An 18,663-nucleotide genomic window follows, 5' to 3' on the forward strand; every position below is an offset into this window, starting at 1 on the left:
GGTGTCACCCGGTGCGGGTAACTCATGGTGTCACCCCCTCACGACTTACCGCATGGACCTCCTCCGCTCCGAGTCCGCCAGTGGACACAGATGGCAAATAACGGGACCATACAGAATCCTTAGTAACGTTTGTAAATTTAGTTTCCTATATTTACAAAGGCCACAGAAATACACCAGTTATAGTTTAGTAAAAAAACTATAACTTCCACCCCATTATGCACTAGCCTTAAGCCAGGCAGTGCATCCACCCACAGGAAAACGCCCAATCCATATTCTTGTCCTCTTAAAAACGGAAATTCACATGTCATGAGTGTTATACTATTTAAGGTCATACGTGATCATGTTTGGGCAGAAGTTATATAGCTTTTTGACTAAACTATAATTGGTACATTTCCAAAGTTTTAGATTTTTTTAAACATTAGCTAATACCTCATTCCAGCAAATAACTACAACATAAGTTTAACTTCAATCTTTCTGTGAATTTTTGTTTTTAATTTTTTTATGTAAATTAAGGTATTAGAAACTTAAAATGTCACTTTAACCTTTGCTTTTTTCACTGAATTTCTGGGGTTCTTTGATCATATTCGAAAGTGGACCAAGTCCAAAACCTTCAAATTCAGCAAACCCCAGCTGTGCATGATCATTGTCCATGTGCTGCAGAGGTTGGCCGCAGGGTGTGGCCTTTGGACAGGCACAGCACCCACTCCTTCTGCATGCACACAGCCCCAACAGTGCACCTCCTTTGGCCTTGTGCACCCATCATGCAATGTCTTCCTTCTTTTATAAAAACACCAAAAACATTTCAGGTACCGCTGTACTCTTATGGCATCCCAATCGCAAGCTTCCACCTCATGCTCCTCATGACGCTTGAGTGGTGACATAGTACCATGCGGTGGAAGCTTGCGAGATTCCCAGAGTACTGACATGACCGCCACAGCATTTTCATGAAAAGTTACGGCTGGCCAATCAGAACGTCAATTACAGCAGTACCATACCAGGTTTTGCAGTACCCCATTGGCTGACTGGAAAAAATGCTATCTCAGCAAGTAATTTTTCATTCATAAATCTCACATATGTGTCAGAGCGGTTGTACTACTTCTGAACTGCTACGTTTTCGATCCCCTGCCAGTGCCCATGCAGCGCCACTCGCTGTCCTGACACTTGACTGATGGACTACGGTGCAGTCACATCCAGGACCTGCCCGAATCGCACGTCCCTGACACTCTATGCAGCACTGCCAGGAAGCACACATTGAAGGAAGCACACATTGAATCAATTGCACGACAAGTGCACCCACTCTGCAGGGTTGTACAAGCACCCCAACTCTCACGTGGTCTGGGCATACACAACAGAATCCCTATCGGCGCTTCCCTGCCTCTCTGCAACACCCCTTCTCAACCCACCTCCACATACATAGGAGGGCATTGGGATTTCTAACCATGAAGTATAAGCCAGCCATCATTGCCCAGGGGTGCTCTGAGGTGGTATGAGCTGCCATCCCATGGGCACTTTAATAACAGCTTCCTCTCTTGTCTCGACTGCCTCTTCTAACCCTCACAGGCCTTGCAGGAAACGTTTATGTTTTCTGTATCACTCAGTGTCAAGTGTGTCAATGCCAATTTCGAGAACTTCCCCCCTTTCCCACTGCGAACTCATTGCTCTTTGCGAAAATGCCTCGTGAGTTTATTATTTGAGTTTTATATATAGAACTTTTCAAGACCGGACGGTATCAGAGCGCTTTACAATGGTACATGTTGCCATCAAAAAAATCAAATGTAAATAAATAAATCTAAAATCAGAACAGCTAATTCGAGTTCAACCAACTTGATATTACTCTCTCACCGTGACCGACTGCCTCCGGACCCAAGAAGTCATTCCCATCTGTCCCAAATTTGAAGGGGAAGCGACGGCGCTCGCTCCGCTGGCCATATCAAAGAAGATGGCATGCTGGCAGACTGGCAGTTGACTTCACATTAATTCTTTCATAGCTGCCAAGGTTTCAGATTGCTATGTGTGACATTTTTATCATTTCATTGCAATTATGAGTGACATTTAAATGACTATGAGTGACACTTTCTCGCGATCAAAATCAAGCAACAGAGATGAGCAAAGATATAAATATCAGACATTACACCCATTGGAGCAACGAGACAGTCCAAGAAGACTTTAAAACTGCAGCAAAGCACCAGAAATGGCTGGACATTTAGATGGGAATGTGCGAAGCGCTCTGCTTCTGAGCACTTCATGCCACTGACCCCCAGGAGTTCCAGCCCTCCTTGAGTTCTGGGGGGCGCCGTCCGCCCTATCATGCCCTTCACCCTCCTAAGAGGACACCCAGGCTGCAAGCACAGAGAGCAGGTGCAGCTTGTGCCTTTGGTGTAAATGTGAGAGGGGTTCTGCTTCTAAGCACGTCATGGCACTGGTCCCTGGCATCTCCACCCCTTCCTGAGTTCGGAGGCGCTCCCTCTGCCCTATTATGCCTCTCACACTCCTAAGGGCACACCGAGGCTACAGACACACATATAGAACTCATGGAGGGTCATGCTACTTGTGTGAATGTGTGTGCCACTCTGCCTCTTAAACACACCAGTGCCAACCGAGAACTCTTGCCCTCCTTGGGTTCTGAGGCGCTCTCTCTGCGCCTCTCACACCCCTAAGGGACACGCAGGCTGCAGGCACAGAGCTGCCTAAATTTAAAATTAAGAGATGAGCTGACTAAATTTAAAATTAACAGTGCTGACTCGTGGACTATGCCACACACAGGCTTCTGATTTGGCAAGAAGTAGCACTACGCCACTGAGGCATACATGTCACTGACAGCCGGCAGCATTATTAAACAAATTTGGCCCCGGCGCTCCGCTTACTGACACCATAAATAATTATATCACTGGCGTTGCCCAAGGAAAACAATTTAGTAAATGCTTGCTGTGTGACTTATGTCACGGGATGCAGGCTCTCTCCACTCCGGCACTCCAAAAAGTACTGTATAACTTACACTGCAGCCAGACAGATATTGCTATAAGAATATAGAAAAGTGAGGGGCGCCGGTTGAGACTGGTGTAAATGCTGAGCTGAATTACGCTCCTTTCCATGCTCCTGAGTGATGGCTTGAGTGTGGGTCATGTGAGAATGGCGCAGTGCGAGGAAGTTTCCAAGAGGAGATCTCCAAAGACCCCCGGGCATGGCAGGAGTAGAGCCAGGGAGGAGGTGGGGGGGGGGGGGAGGGAGGGTTACCGTGTCGTTGAGGGAGCAGCACGTTCTGTGCAACCATGGCTGCCTGTGTTCACAGGGCGGGCCAGAGATGAGTGAGCCCTCGAGTCGGACTTTTGAGGCCCTGTGTCTTTTCAAGGCAACAGGTGGGATGGGCAAGCAATGAGTGCGTGGGAGAGATATGCATGGGCAGGGAGGCAGGGTGACTGCTGTCGAGGACTGTCTGCAGCAGGGTGCCAGGTCGGCTCCGGCCGTGGTACTCCTCCCCCCCCCTCCCTCCCCTGCAATCACTGAACTGAATCACCCCTAGGCAGCAGCATGGTGCGATTCAAAACTCGAGTGGCTGCTACTGAGGGGTTGTTATGCGCTCACCTCCTTCCTTAGTCCAGGGCCGTTTTCAGAGTCTGCTGCACTCCGATGAGAGACTGTCCTGGGAGGCCTTTGCGTCGGTACCCGAAACTTTATCAGCGCACTACACAGCATGCACTCCCCTGCGCTGGTCTCGTCTCCTCCCTGGCGCGTGACCACTACGCGTCAGAGAGGAGCCCAGCGCGCGGGGGCTGTCCCAGGGCCGTCATTGGTGGCGCTAAAGATTGACGGCCCTGGGACCCACAAACTGGGTACGCCGTGGCGCGCATCCACATGACGTCACCAGCATCATCAAATGCAACATGATCACCGGTGCGTGCGAGCGTGCTGCAGTGCACACTCACTGCAGAGTATTTACATTTGTAAGCAGGTGCTCAACTGCGCACTGTAAAATAAAATAAAAAGCACTGTCTGGCAGCAGAGGTGAGGGCGAGGCTGAGGCTCAGGCTGCACTCCACTGTGCAGTGCAAAGCGAGAGCGAGCCAGCCAGCAGCGTAACTTACCAGATTGGTGTCACCCCGTGATGGGGGTGTCACCCGGTGCGGTCCGCACCCCCCGCACCCCCCTAGTGACGCCACTGCCTGGCACTAGGAAGCATTAGAGCGCGCCACACATGCACCACAATAAATTACACATAATTTAGGAAAGACGTTTTAAGTGAGCTGCCTAGGGTTAGAGGATGTTGCTATGAGGCTGCTATTCTCGTAGTCTACTGCATTCCATTATAGAGCATTTCAAGTCTCAGAATTCAAAGAAAAAACCTGGACTGGAACAGCACATCACCTATGGACACAGGAAGTTTGACAGCCATGCACCTAGTTCCAAAGTCCACAGCTTTAACCCCTTTGCCGCGGTCGCAATTTTGTGGCAGTGCGGCACTTCCGCAAAACGGGCGGGGCTGCGTCAGCCGTTGGACGTTCGCAGCACCAGAGAGGTAGTGCTCGCGACGGGCGACGGCAGCAGGGAAGGGGTTATAGGCGAAGGCTGTGAATAAAGAAAATACTCAAAGCAAAGCATCAGAAAGCAAGTAAAAACAAACATTGACAAAGCTAAAAAAAAAAGTGTAGTGTTGGCTGCCAGCCTTTTGATTTTGCTGATGTTTGGTTTGTTTGCATTGTTTTCCACAACATGTTGTTTTTGGAGGAACTGCTGGACCATCCTCAATATATACAAATGTAAATAAAACAATGCCAAAGAGCACACATTGGCAGAGCTGTTCCTGGCACTGAAGTGAGCTACTATGTGTTCAGATGTTCTTGTGAAGGGGCAGAATGTTGTCACTTACCACAAACTTAGCTAGTAGCTGAAGTGGGCAGACCCAGAGTACCATCTTATGTGCTGTAGTAGGCAGAACAACATTATGAATGACAGCAACAGACCAATAGGTGAAGAGGACTGACTGTCTCCATAAGTAAGTACATCACATATATAACTTTGATAAAAAATTTAAAGGCTTTGCAAACGTCAGATCTAAACAGAGCCGGTGATAGTTGCTTATACCCATGGCCTCTGAAATTATGTGGCAGGGGAGCACCACATTAATCAGCAGGGTTGACTAAATTATGCAGTAAAACAAAGCAAATTATACAGCATAGAGCAGCACATTTTTTGGTAGTACTACTTAATTATGTTGTCGTTTTTACGCATGCCAATACTATCTGGGCAAATATTTCACCTCATTGGTACCAGTTCAAAACCAAATACAGAAATAAGCAACTGAAAGATAACCAGTTAATATTTGTGAAGTGGCTTCTAATAAGCAAGAACATATCTCACAACATTTTCAGTTACTTTTGATTCTCTGGAGCTAGAGACATTTTTTTGTGGTTAAAATCTGCCGATTATGTGGCAAATGGGGTATCATTAAAAAAAAGTTGCGGCAGCAGAAACGCATAATTTCAGCGGCCCTGCTTACAACTGTGTTAAGGTGAGAAAATCCATGAAGCGTTGCACTTTCAAAAGTGTTTATTCAAGTAAAGAGCGTGGGATAAGAAACAACCCACAACCGCTCATTCAGGTGCTCTTGTCGTAACTGTTAAAGTAAACAGTCGAGAATGCCAGAATGCGGAGTGAACATCTCATGGAAACAGCGCCCGAGGACAGGCGCACAGGGAAGACAAGTTGTTCTTAAAGGGACAAGAACAGCTTGTCATTACATCACCCCCTTTGTTTTGACAAAAAGAAAAACACATGTTGTAACATTACAACTGATGGATAACACAATACAAATCACAGAATGTACAATATAAATAAATACATAAATGGAAACAATATGTAGAACTGAGAAATCACATTAAATAATAATCTCTAAATCTCAGAGCAAGAGAAACATTGCGAGGCAATCTATGAGAAGTCACCGGAATCAAACAATCTTTAGGTAACAACTGCAAGTTGGAGAAACCACTTTGTCTATATTCAATAAAAAATCATTGATACCAACACCCTCATTAATATGAACATCACTATCCGATGAAAGAGAAACAGAAGTCCATACCAGATTTTTCTCCATAAAACTCTGACATACAAGGACATCTTTTTTTTGCAGATGTTGTTTTTAAAGCTTGATCAGCTGTAATTCTCACAAGGTTCCTTCTGTTCTACCACCCTCTACCATCCAACGGAACTGCCCCTTTTGAAACTCTGATAACTTTGACAGGTAGAGTGAACTTGGATTCTCCTTTTTTAATCCTGTTTTTTTTTAAATTAAAACCCAATCACCAACAGTAAATGGGACATCTTTAGTGTTCTTTAAATTCCAATGATAAATTGAAATAGCTGCATGTTTTCGCTTGACAATATCCTTTACTGTTTCTAAATTGCCCTGGCAACTGCAAGGAGGAATAGTTAAATCTCTCACCTAAGCAGGACATAAATGTGAATTGGCAATTCTGTTACGCAATAATCTAAAAGGAGAAACACCGGGGGGGGGGGGGAGAGGGTGCGGGACGGTGAGGAGTTGTATGGAAGCCCACAATTTGTGTTTTAAAAATTCCTCCACATGAAAATCACCAGACAGAGCAGTTTGAATCCCCTCCTTCAAAACATTGTTGATTCGTTCTACCAGGCCATTGGAAGAAGGAGAATATAACGCAAAAGTAAGGTGTTTAATTCCCAAATCTTGAACAAATTTCAACATCTGGTGAGATTTAAATTGTGTGCCGTTGTCACCAATTCTCTGGGTGGACCTTCAATTTAAAAAATACTTTAAAAAAATGTAAATACAGCATTGATATCAGGTGACAAAACAAAATCAAAGTACACCCATTTAGACATGTAATCAATCAAAACTAAAAGGAGCCTTTTGTTACTGGGAAGGAGCTCGAAAGGCCCCGCAAAGTCAAGAGCAACTTTGTCCCACGGAGAATCAGGTATGGGAACCATGTGTAGATTGGGTTTAGATAATTTCCAATGCTTATCAGAAATTAAACATGTGCTGCAATCAGAAATGCATCTTTTTACTTGGAAATCAACACCAGGCCTCCAGTAGAACTGTTTTAAATTGCTTGCGAATGGTAGCAGAAACACCCATGTGACCTTCATGACTCTTTTTGAATAACAATTCCCTTAGATTAGTGGGAGGAATTCATGAGTCAAGACGAAGTAAAAACCCACTCACAACTGAAAAATCATCTGAAACTTGTGCAAAAGTGTTTAACATCAGGAGAAAGATTTCTCTCATGAGGCCAGCCTTGCTTGATGTGAGTAATAACTTGCTGGAGGAGAACATCCTTACCAAGTGCGGATAACCATGACTCTCTGGAAAAGGAAGAGTTCTCATCAACAGTATCCTCAATGAGAGCCACAACAAACAGAAGTCCATACCAGAGTTTTCTCCATAAACCTCTGACATACAAATACCTCTTTTTTAGGTCTCGCCTGTCGATGCGCATGCGCATCGAGCAAGGCGAGAGTATTGGGACTTATCCGCTCTTTATCCACACTGCAAGGAATCGTGGCGATTCCTTGCAGTGCCCGTGACTTTTAAGCTCAATGCGCATGCGCATTGAGCTTAAAAGCGCGTGCACGTCCGTCTTTGTTTACCCGCTCCGCCCCCTCCCCTTCCCGCTGTGTCGCATTTCTCCTCCCCCCTCCCCTCTCTTCCCTCCGTCTTGTTTATTTTACCCGCTCCGCCCCTCCCCTTCCCGCCGTGTCGCATTTCTCCTCCCCCCTCCCCTCTCTTCCCTCCGTCTTGTCTTGTGAGTCTCTGTAACTGTACCCCGCCTTTCACCCATCCTGTAGTCATGTAAAACAACTCCTCGGGTTACAGCTCCTGTTTCCGAGATCTTTCTGTAACTCGTGCCACTTTCTTTTATTTAATGTCCGTGCCTTTCTTCCCATGCATAGGGTTGGCATAAGCGCTGCACATTTTAGGAAGCAGTATAACAAAGCATAATGTTTAGGGTTAAACACCATTCAAGCAAGCAGTGTGACGTAGCATCGTGTTCCCTGTTTCCCTCGCTCCAATTCCCTATAGTATTCCCTCTCCCCCATGCCCTGTCATTCCCTCTTCAGTTGTGTCGCAGCGATTTAAACATGTCTTAAACGCAATAAGCACTATGCAAGCCAATACATTACATAAAGTGACATCTTCCCCGCGCCGCTTCTGTGTACCTTTTCCCTTCAGATGCAGCGCTTTGACCCTATCTACATGCGGCATAAGCACTATCTATGCAAACTGCTGACATATTACATCGGGTTCTCCTGTTCCCTCTCTCCAATTTCTTCTCTCATTCCACTTGTTTCTCCTCACCCCTACTGCTTCCTTAAAGTAATACGGTGCACTAAAAATGTAGGGCAACTTTCGTGCCGTATAAGCAGCCAACGTGACATAACTCCTTTCTTCCCTCTCTCCGGCTCCCTCCTGTGTCTACTCCTTCTCTTGCTTGCCCCCGCTCTGCGCATGCGCCAACTGTTAGCAAGCGTTTTTATTAACAAAAGGAAAACATAGTCTAGTCTGGGAAACACAGAGGCGGGTAACAAGGGGATCCTCTAGCAGCCATGAGTGCATGAAGCTCCCCACACACTCCAGACCCAGATGTGTATGATTGCGACAGAGATGACGCGAAGAGGCTAAACATTAAGACGTCACACGGGTGCTGGATCTGAAGATACGGGAAGGGAGCATACCAACGAGATTCATGCTGAAATAGAAATGTAAACTTTCAGCGCCGATCAAACCATTCAAAAATGTCTCCCTTGCAATGCCTGGTGCGAGAGTGAGTCTTTGTATGTCAGAGACTGACAGAGACGTGGTAACATTGGCGAACCCAGGGGCTTTAAGTGGGCCGGGTTCTGCCGGTGCTCAACAGCTGCATGTCTAAAAACCAGGTGCCAGACTACTGCAAGCTTCCATCCACACGCAGGCTCTCCTGCACACCAACGTCATTCTTTTCGTGTGACCCGCCACAGACCGACCTTTCTACAGGGCTGAGGAGGGGGTGGGGGCAGCAGGGCGTCCTTTGCAAAAGGTTTTAAACTGTACAGTTTAATCGATAAACTTTCCATTTGGTGCATCAAGCAGGCATGCATTCCTGAATCAACACTGCATGACCCAGTTTGTGGTAATTGTACAGTTTTTCAATCCCTGGTTTAATTTCGTTCCTGTTTTTTTTTTCATTTCTTCAAGTTGTCTCCTTAATTTAAGTGTAAGGCTTGCAAATTATTATAAACATAGATAAGAACGGAAAGACACACTCCTTTCACGTGCCCCTGGCTGTAAAAGGAAGTGACACATAGGTTGAAAGCCTACAGAGCGTGTTGTGCACATGAAAGTGACAATGCGGAAACAAAGCAGCTGGCTGCTCTGGAGTCTGCAGAGATCTTATCGACTCTATAACCGTCTCCACCACAAATGGGCCCCAAACACTGTCGATCGCACAAACTGGCCGTATGTTAAAGTGATGCTGACACTCTAATGGATGTTTTCCACTTTGAATTCTCCCAGCTCTGCCCAGAAGAGAAACTTTTTCCTTTCAAACTGATTTGCCCAGTGCAGTTCTATTCACTTTAATCCTAAATGTGAATTCCTGCTTGCATACAATAATATTGTATTTGTGCACACAAACGAAATGGATGTGTTCCTAAAAAGCAGGGAATACATACATGAAATAAATGCACATTTGAATCGTTCATTAAGGATAAAAGCATATTTGGAAATTAATTTGCCAGAGTGCCTGTGTCAACCAGGGAGGCCTTGAGGACAAATAGCTGGGCTTTCAGAAACTTGATCCCAAACACGACTTGCTCATAATATGAATGTCTCTTTTTATGAGTGCCTAAGTTCATTGTGTTTTGTGGCTCACCCTCAACCCCCCACTCACCCTCACCCTCACTCACCCTCAACCCCTCACCCTCACTCACCCTCAACCCCTCACCCTCACTCACCCTCAACCCCTCCCCCTCACCCCCTCACCCTCACTCACCCTCACTCACCCTCAACCCCTCACTCACCCTCACTCATCCTCACTCACCCTCAACCCCTCACCCTCACCCACCCTCAACCCCTCACCCTAACTCACACTCACCCTCACTCACCCTCACCCTCACTCACCCTCACTCTCACTCACCCACCCTCACCCTCACTCACCCTCACTCACCCTCAACCCCTCACCCTCACACAGTGCAATAGGTCTCGGAGCATTTGAGTTAGAGCTTTTAGAATTGTTTATGGCTTTTTTTATTTGTAATTCTTTAGCATTGGCTACAGGAAACAAAAATGCTAAAGATTTACAAAAAAAACCCATAAACAATTCTAAAAGCACTAACTCTCATGCTGCGAGACCTATTGCATTTCCAATGCTTGTTTTTTGCAGATGTTATTTTTAAAGCTTGATCAGCTGTAATTCTCACAAGGTTCCTTCTGTTCTACCACCCTCTACCATCCAACAGAACTGCCCCTTTTGAAACTCTGATAACTTTGACCGGTAGAGTGAACTTGGATTCTCCTTTTTTCCAAGTGCGGATAACCATGACTCTGGAAAAGGAAGAGTTCTCATCAACAGTATCCTCAATGAGAGCCACAACACACTCTACTTCATCTGCTTCAGGCAGAGAAGAATCTTTGATGGGTATTCTGTAAAGGCAATCAGCACGTCCATTTTTGCCACTAGGTAAATATTGAATAGAAAAATTGAACACCTGCAGTCTAGAAAGAATGCGCACTAATCTGGCCGAGGCTTTACCAGTGCCATTTCCACTAAGCATGTAAATAAGAGGCTTGTGGTCAGTGAAAACAACTGGGTACCCCATAGATCGGTTTTGAATTTTTCAAATGCCCAGGCACAGGCAAGCGCCTCCTTCTCAATGGTACTGTAATTTACTTCTGAGGACGATAGGGAACGTGAAGCATAAGCAAAGGTATGTTCATTACTCCCAACACATTGCTACAGAACAGCACCTAAGCCCAATTGACTAGCATCGACTATTAAGCAACACAATTAAAGTTTTGATCTCAGAAAATGATTTCTGCACATCATCAGACCAAACAAATGTTTTGCCCTTATGTAATAGGTCTCCTAAAAGCTGAACAACCGAAGCGTACCCATGAATGAAACAAGAGTAGTACTGACACAATCCAAGAAATGAACGAAGAGTGTCTTTGTTTGTGAGAGGTGTGTCTTTAATAGCAGAGATGAGAGACATCTTGGGACTAATATCTTGTTTGAAAATGCATTGACCCAGATAATCTAATTGATCCACCTTAAACTTACATTTCTCCTTTCTGAGTGTAATGCCCACCTTCTCAAAAACAGATAACACTCTTTCCAGAATAAGATTGTGTTCCCATGCACACTCCGCAAAAATAAGGAAATCATCTTGGAAAGCTTGCAAACCCGATATGTCTTTAAGAATTGTGTCCATAAAATTTTGGAACACACTTGCTGCAGAGGCAAGACCAAAAGGCATACGCAAGAACTTGAACGCAACAAAAGGTGTTATGAATGTGGTGAGGTCTAGACTCTTTGCAGCAAGTGGTATCTGATGGTAAATGGATCTAAGATCCAGCAAAGAAAAAACTTTTGCTTTCCCCAAATTGGCTAAAAGGTCCTGTACTTTGGGCAAAGGGTGACAGTCGATAATTATATTTTAATTAAGGGTGCGTAAGTCCACACAGAGGCGGATCTCGCCTGTCTTTTTTTAATTATGACTACCGGACTGACCCATTCTGAGGAGTCCGTCGCTTTGATGACGCCTTCTTTGCAAAGTTTGTCCAGTAAAAATTTGCGATCATGTCTGACACTAAGCGGAACCAGCCTCACTTTATGGACAACTGAAGAAGCATTTTCTTTAAGCTTGATCAAATGTTCAAATTGACAAGTGTTACCAATTTTTTAGATTTTTTTTGAAAATTTGTTAACAGCATTAAATACATTAATTTCCACATCACTTTCAATGATATTACTTGAATGTTCAGCCAGAACAATGGGATTTTCTGCACCGGGAACTAGAATGATGCCCAACCTTGCTAAATCTTTCCAGCCTATGATATTTTTTTCCTTAATGGCCTCAAAGATCTAGGTTGTAATTTGCCTACCCAAACAGGACAGAACATCAATGAAATACCCTAACATATTAATATCCTGATCACCAAAAGCTTTCGGTGAATATATGTTTCAGACAATTGTCTTTCTTTTCACATGTCTGCAAATAGCCAATCAGCGATAATAGCAATTGGTGCACCTGAGTCCGCAATCATTTCTATGGGGACATGAGCTACCATCGCTTGACAGAACAGGCCTTTGATACTAATCTGATCAGGATTATCATCAGAAATGGTAAGTACTACTTTAGCTAAATCACATGCACATGTATCAGGAGTGGCCTCTACTGAACTAAGTCTGACAGTGTTTCTTGAGCTTTTACATACTGGCATGAAATGGCCCATCTTACCACATTTGGTGCATCGCTTGAAAGAAGCAGGACAATCCAGACTATTGCCTAAATGGTTGCGATACCCACACCTGTAACAAAAGGTGTTAGGTTTTTTAAATGGCACTCTACTTTGTTTATTACTCACATCAATTGTAGATATATGGTTATCTTCATCTGACTGATACCGAAGTACTGCTAAAAGAAGAATCATTAGACATTGCTTTAGAAGAAATCATAGATCTCTCTATGCTTTCAGACATTTCTATTGTTTCACTTAATGTGGGATCCCTACATCCCAATAATCTTTCCTGTATATTTTTTTGATGAACAACTGTAAACAAACTGATCTCTCAAACTTGTATATAAAACAGCACCAACATTGTTGAGGCTAAATGTCTTTAAGCAGACATGTAATCCTCTACAGACTCATCCACATTTTGCTTTCTTTTCACAAAGTTAAAACGTTCTAAAAGAACACTAGGTTCCTCTGCAAATATTCTGGTAAGTCTAGCTAAACCTTCTGAATAAATGTTCCATCTTTCCTGTGCACCTGGTGGAGGTTGAATCTGCGGGAAGTTATTAGAACTTGCTGTCCTTCAAACCCTAAATGGCCATATAGTAAAGCAAACTTTCTTTTGGCACCATATTCAATTGCATCATTGGCAACAAGATAATTCTGGAACATATTTAGCCAATGTTTCCATGGTATGACTGGTTTCCCTGGTGCAGCAAGGAAATGAGTAATAGTAAGTAAGTGATTGTTAGAAGCCATGAGGATGGAAAGCAACAAGATGCCAAGTAAAAAGTGAGCCAAATAGAATAATTCAATGAAGTTAAATTGGTAGTGTGCCTGTCACTGAATATGCAGGCGAGTTTGAAAGTATTAAGTACACAGTATTAAATGCAATATAGTGAGCCTGTCACTGAGTAGGCAGGCAATTGTAGAAAATAAGTAAGATAAAAGGTGTGCCTGTCACCGAAGCGCAGGCAGTGCTTACCAGCCTGTGAATGAAACTCCGCGTAGAAGAAACCATAAAAACAGTGCTTTTAACTGCAGAAATGACGACGTAAACTCAGGTTGCAAGGCAACCAAATTCGCAGGCCAACGTAGGAAAGCGGGGCATGCAGATCGTCCCAAATCTTCCTGAAATCCATCCTGGGAATGCGCGATGCGTTGTCACATAGACAGAGGCACAGCCTGGATCAGGAAATCAGTTGGACGTCGACTGACAGGCAGCTTCCAGCACTGCCAAAGTAAACAGTTTGAGCAAGGCAGACGAGAACGCCTGAATGCGGAGTGGACATTAAATGGAAACCGCGCCCGAGGACAGGCGCACTGGGAAGACAAGTTGTTCTTAAAGGGACAAGAACAGCTTGTCATTACAACAACTTGACATGGGTGTGAGCTCTGCAGTCACTTGAAAAATACATAAATTAAACTTAATTGCCTTGGACAACCTACAGAGCTTCTTCTGTTGTAGGGATTATGCAAAACAAATTAATAAATGTACTATGCTGTTAACTCCTCCATGTTTTGATTTACTGCTTGGTTTTACAGATATCCCTTCAAAGTTCTCCCCTAATGGGAGGTAGCATGTCGGTAGTGTCAATTCTAGTTGCCACTTAGTGCTATATGCCCAGTGATAAAAGTATACTCAGTGAGCACTCTGACTTTTTTTTCCAAGCAGATCTAATTTGGTTATATTTGGACTCCATACAAATGAGGCCTTCGGCATGATAACCTCTCATGTTAAGCTGCCTGTGGTTATGGAAGAGCCAACATTGCCCTGCATAAGACCACATTTTGCCGATCTTGCGTTGAGAGGTATGAAGGGCTAAAATAGGAGCACCTCAAAGACTCTGAAGATCATGTCCCCTGAGATGGAATGTAACCACTTCTCCCTCTACTCAATGGAGAGATTAGACAGCCAGGGAAAAATTATCTTGCAGGTGGGTTTTAAAATGTACAGCTCAACCTTTTTTCCCCCTTCCAGGCAATGATAGATTTTAGTATGTAAGCCCTCGCTGTCTGGGAATTACCGCTTGGTGGTATCTTTATTGCTTGACTAAATTTACAATGTTATTTATTCATTTTAATTTTTTTGTAAAGTGATGATTATCCTCTTACCATAGCTTCTGGGTGCTGAGTGGAATTGAGAAAAAAAATGTAAGAGCAAAACATCAGTAGATTGTTAGAGACCTGACCGGTGAGGTAAATACCAACATCCTACATTCTTCATGTAGGACACTGAAACCAGAATAACACAAATAATTATTGAAAGATTACAGTTTTTAGGAGTTTCCTAAATTGGAGGGTTGGGTCGACGACGTTTCTCAACACAGTGCTCGTAAGGACTGTCTGCCATGTTTTCACCGACTAAAGAGTCATTGTAGGATTGTTCACACGCAATAAAGCTGACCCAAATATTCCTGGTAGGAATGTCTTATAAAGACAAATTTTAAAATTGTACCATCCCTTTTTTTCCAGTATGACTTAATGTGTAATGCAGAGGGATTTTAATTTTATCCTGACATATACTGGGAGCAACGGTTGGACCTTCCGTGCTGCTTTAGCATAACCAAACTTTAAAAAAAATTCAGTCTGGCTTTATTTTGGAGTCTTAGAAGCATGTCTAACAATTTTGTAAGAAAACCTGTCTAAATCACATTGCAAAAGACTAGGCAACCCAACCCAAGACAAGGCACATTGTTATCTCAATACAATCGCTGGTGTACTGGAGAGAGAGAAATCTGGGAAGTATTGAGATTTGCATGTTGATACCCGCAACCATAGTGTTGATTGGAGAGGCCATTGAGAGATCTGAGTTCAGGGCACAAGTCCTAAAAATAGTAGGACTAATCAGCATATGCAAACGGAAATCACATCACAAGAAGTGATGTTAGAGGAAACATGGTCACTTTCTCGTAATAGGCCTCATATAAAAGGAAGCAAGCTTATACTACAGTCAAGGCTACAATATAACTTAACCAAACATACATGTACATCTACTCGTTTTTAGTGATACCAAAGCTGTGACGTTTTTAGACAATACCTGGCATCTAAATTTAAAGCAAACCTTTATAAAAATGTAATCATTTACATAGAATGAAATAATGGACAAATGCATACACCTGATTTGCAAAGAAATATATATTTGATGAATGCAGATAATAGGAAGTGTATGCACTGAACACTTTCATTTATATGTGGAACTAATACATTTGGCATCACAGTGGCATGTTACTGATTGTAACATTCACTTAGAAACAGTTGCCCACATCTTCTTTCATTGCCCCTGATATGAGTCTTCACGGCAGCAATAGCTCAAACTACTCTGCAAAAACCTGGGGACCAGAAATTGTGCTAATGCACTTAGAGTTCTGAGACCCTACCTTAACTATAGTTGTCCCAGTTGCTGCTTTTTTTGGGTTGGATGTGGATATTGAGATCAAAGACTCCCTCCAAAAATTGAAACTTTGGTTCTTTCAACATTGTATAGAGCACTCCATTTAAGCATAGATAAAAAATGGATGCACTAGTGAGGTTTTTCTTCTTCCTTAAAATGTTTTACTGCTGCTAATACATAGAGCTAGTAGATTGTAATACTATGCTGTGATTTCCTGGCTATGCTTCTGTCATATGGAGGCAAAATTATGGAAAGGCAATTTGTTAGATGAGGAAGACACAAAGTGGGGTGTCCCAAAGCTGGAACTTGATCCAATAAAAGGATGGACAGATGCGGTGGTCCAAATTAATTCTATCTGTATGGAGAGGGGATTGTGGGCAGTTAATGGCCGTACACCCTCAGACAAAATGGGGTCTAAGGCATTTGACAATGGCTATAGTGCTAGTAGGATAGACTATGTATTGGTTAGCCTAGCACTCTGGCATGCCGTTAAGGATATGAGGGTCCACGATATATTGGAAAGTGACCATAATCCATTATGTGTGGATCTGGACCTAATACGGTTTAAGGCTCCCCATGAGCTACGGGACACATACTCCACCACCCATGTTGTCCCATCTAATGACTTGAGGCGCCTTAAATGGGCTAAGATAACTGAGCTACCCGAAGTATTAGCCAGCATCGAAAAGTATATAGATTATGTCATAGATGAGCTCCAGGTCAGTGTAGCAAATCTGACAGCCCTAAAGCAATCCACTTGCATACACAATAAATTATTTGGTCAGCTACGTATATATTTTATCAAAAAGGGTAGAACTAAAAAGGAAACTATTCCTAAAATGCAGAAATTGTATAACAAAGAATGTAAAAAGGCTTGCGCACTCCTAGGGGTGGCTAGAAAAGAAGGTATCCCCACAGCAGTATGAGCAGCAAGGACTACCTATCGGGGGTCCAAGTAAAGTTAATTAAAGAATGGGACAATGAAAGGTGGGAGGAACTTAGGGTGGCATGTGCTAGGAGAAACCCCAGACAGTTCTGGAATGTACACAAATGGGACATGCCTGCCAGCCACAAAACCATGTCTCACAGTCGGGGTGGGTAAACCATTTTAAACCACAATATGCCGCAAATGTGCATGAAATAGAGGGAGGCATTGTCAAACTTTTTTTTTCCAGGAGGCAGTCTTTAGCAAGGCAGATGTCTTTCCCTGTAGAGAAGGACGTTCGACAAGGATTTGTGATGGCCCAACACTATTTTCCTTATACATCAATGGAATAGTGAACTGCATGAGGTCAACACCCACGGATGCCCCGACACTAGCAGGTGAAAAAGTCCCCATACTAATGTTCGCAGATGACACATTGATCCTTTCCAAGATGCCGAGTGGGCTCCAGAGAGCTCTAACAATCTTCGAGGAGCTCTGCTCGAGGCGTGGATTGGAAGTCAATGTGTCAAAAACTAAACCGATGACCTTTAATCCGCATAGGACCTTTGAGGGGGGCATTAAAATGAACAACCTCCTGCTAGAGCAAGTCAAGGAGTTCACATACTTAGGGGTAAACATCCAGGAGGGGCTAAATTGGGTGCACCAGGTCGATATAGCATCCCTAAAACACTGAACACTGGCAGGGGTGCTGCAAAAGGAATATAGCACCTCATTCTCCAAGAGAATCAGCCCGGCAATTGAGATCTATAACATGAAAGTCATCAGCTCTGCCTTATACGGTGCTGAGCTTTGGGGGCATGAGTACGTAGCTAAGCTCACACTTTCTGAAAATAAGTTCCTTAGAAATATTACCAATTTGCCACAAAGCACTCCGACATGCCCATTATTGAACGATCTTGGGAGAAAGTCAATTGCAGACACTGCTAAACTGCGCCTCATTTTGTACTGGCGTAGACTCTGGTCTACCCCAGAGCTCTCAGAATATGCGGCTGGTTTCCTAGATATAATAAGGGTAGATACACCGCACCAAATAAAATGGTTGATGGAGCTTAGAGCTATCTTTACACATTTTGGTATGAACTCCTTGTGGGTGGATCCTAAAAACACAATTTTTCCACCCAAAAAGATTTTGAAGGCCAAATATTGGGATTCGGTCCAGATTAATATCGTGAGAAGTTGTGAGCCCTCTTCTTTAACAGGGATAATTCTGGACTGTAAACCTATCCCTAGGCTGGAACAATACTGGGATTTTATCACAAAGCCCCATGAGCGGAAATTATATTTCCAGTTTAGGGTGGGGACATTTACTAGTAAATGGTCCAAACTTAGCAATGACATGTGTCCGGCAGCACAGCAAAGAATCACTGGCCCATCTATTGTTTGAATGTATTGGATACAATGCCCCACATCTTGTCTGGTTGACACCAATTTGTAAGCTCTTGGGAACAAGAAGGGCCAGTGAAGCTGAAAGATTCCTAAGAACCGACACAACTGAAGTGATTGTCATTGCAATGGCGAAACATCTGGGTGGGCGTGGGCAATAAGAGCAAGTTTAGAAGATTAAGCATTAGATTGAATGAGATTTTTTTCATGCTGTACTCTATTATTGTGGGATTATTTGCCCCCTTCTATAATCAACTCGCTTCGAAACCTGAAGTTTGTATTACGGAACAACTACAAAGCTTTATCATAATCATTTGTAATTTAATTTTTAATGTTTTTTTTTATATATGTACATAGTGTTTATATGGCAACTGCATTTATCCATCCATTTGGGCGTGTATCATATTTGTTATGGTGTATTATGAATTGTTTTAGAAGTCTTACGAATTGTCTTAGATGTATTTTTGTGTGCTTTTA

Source organism: Lissotriton vulgaris, chromosome 1_1, assembly GCF_964263255.1.
Source record: "Lissotriton vulgaris chromosome 1_1, aLisVul1.2, whole genome shotgun sequence".
Lineage (NCBI taxonomy): Eukaryota > Metazoa > Chordata > Amphibia > Caudata > Salamandridae > Lissotriton > Lissotriton vulgaris.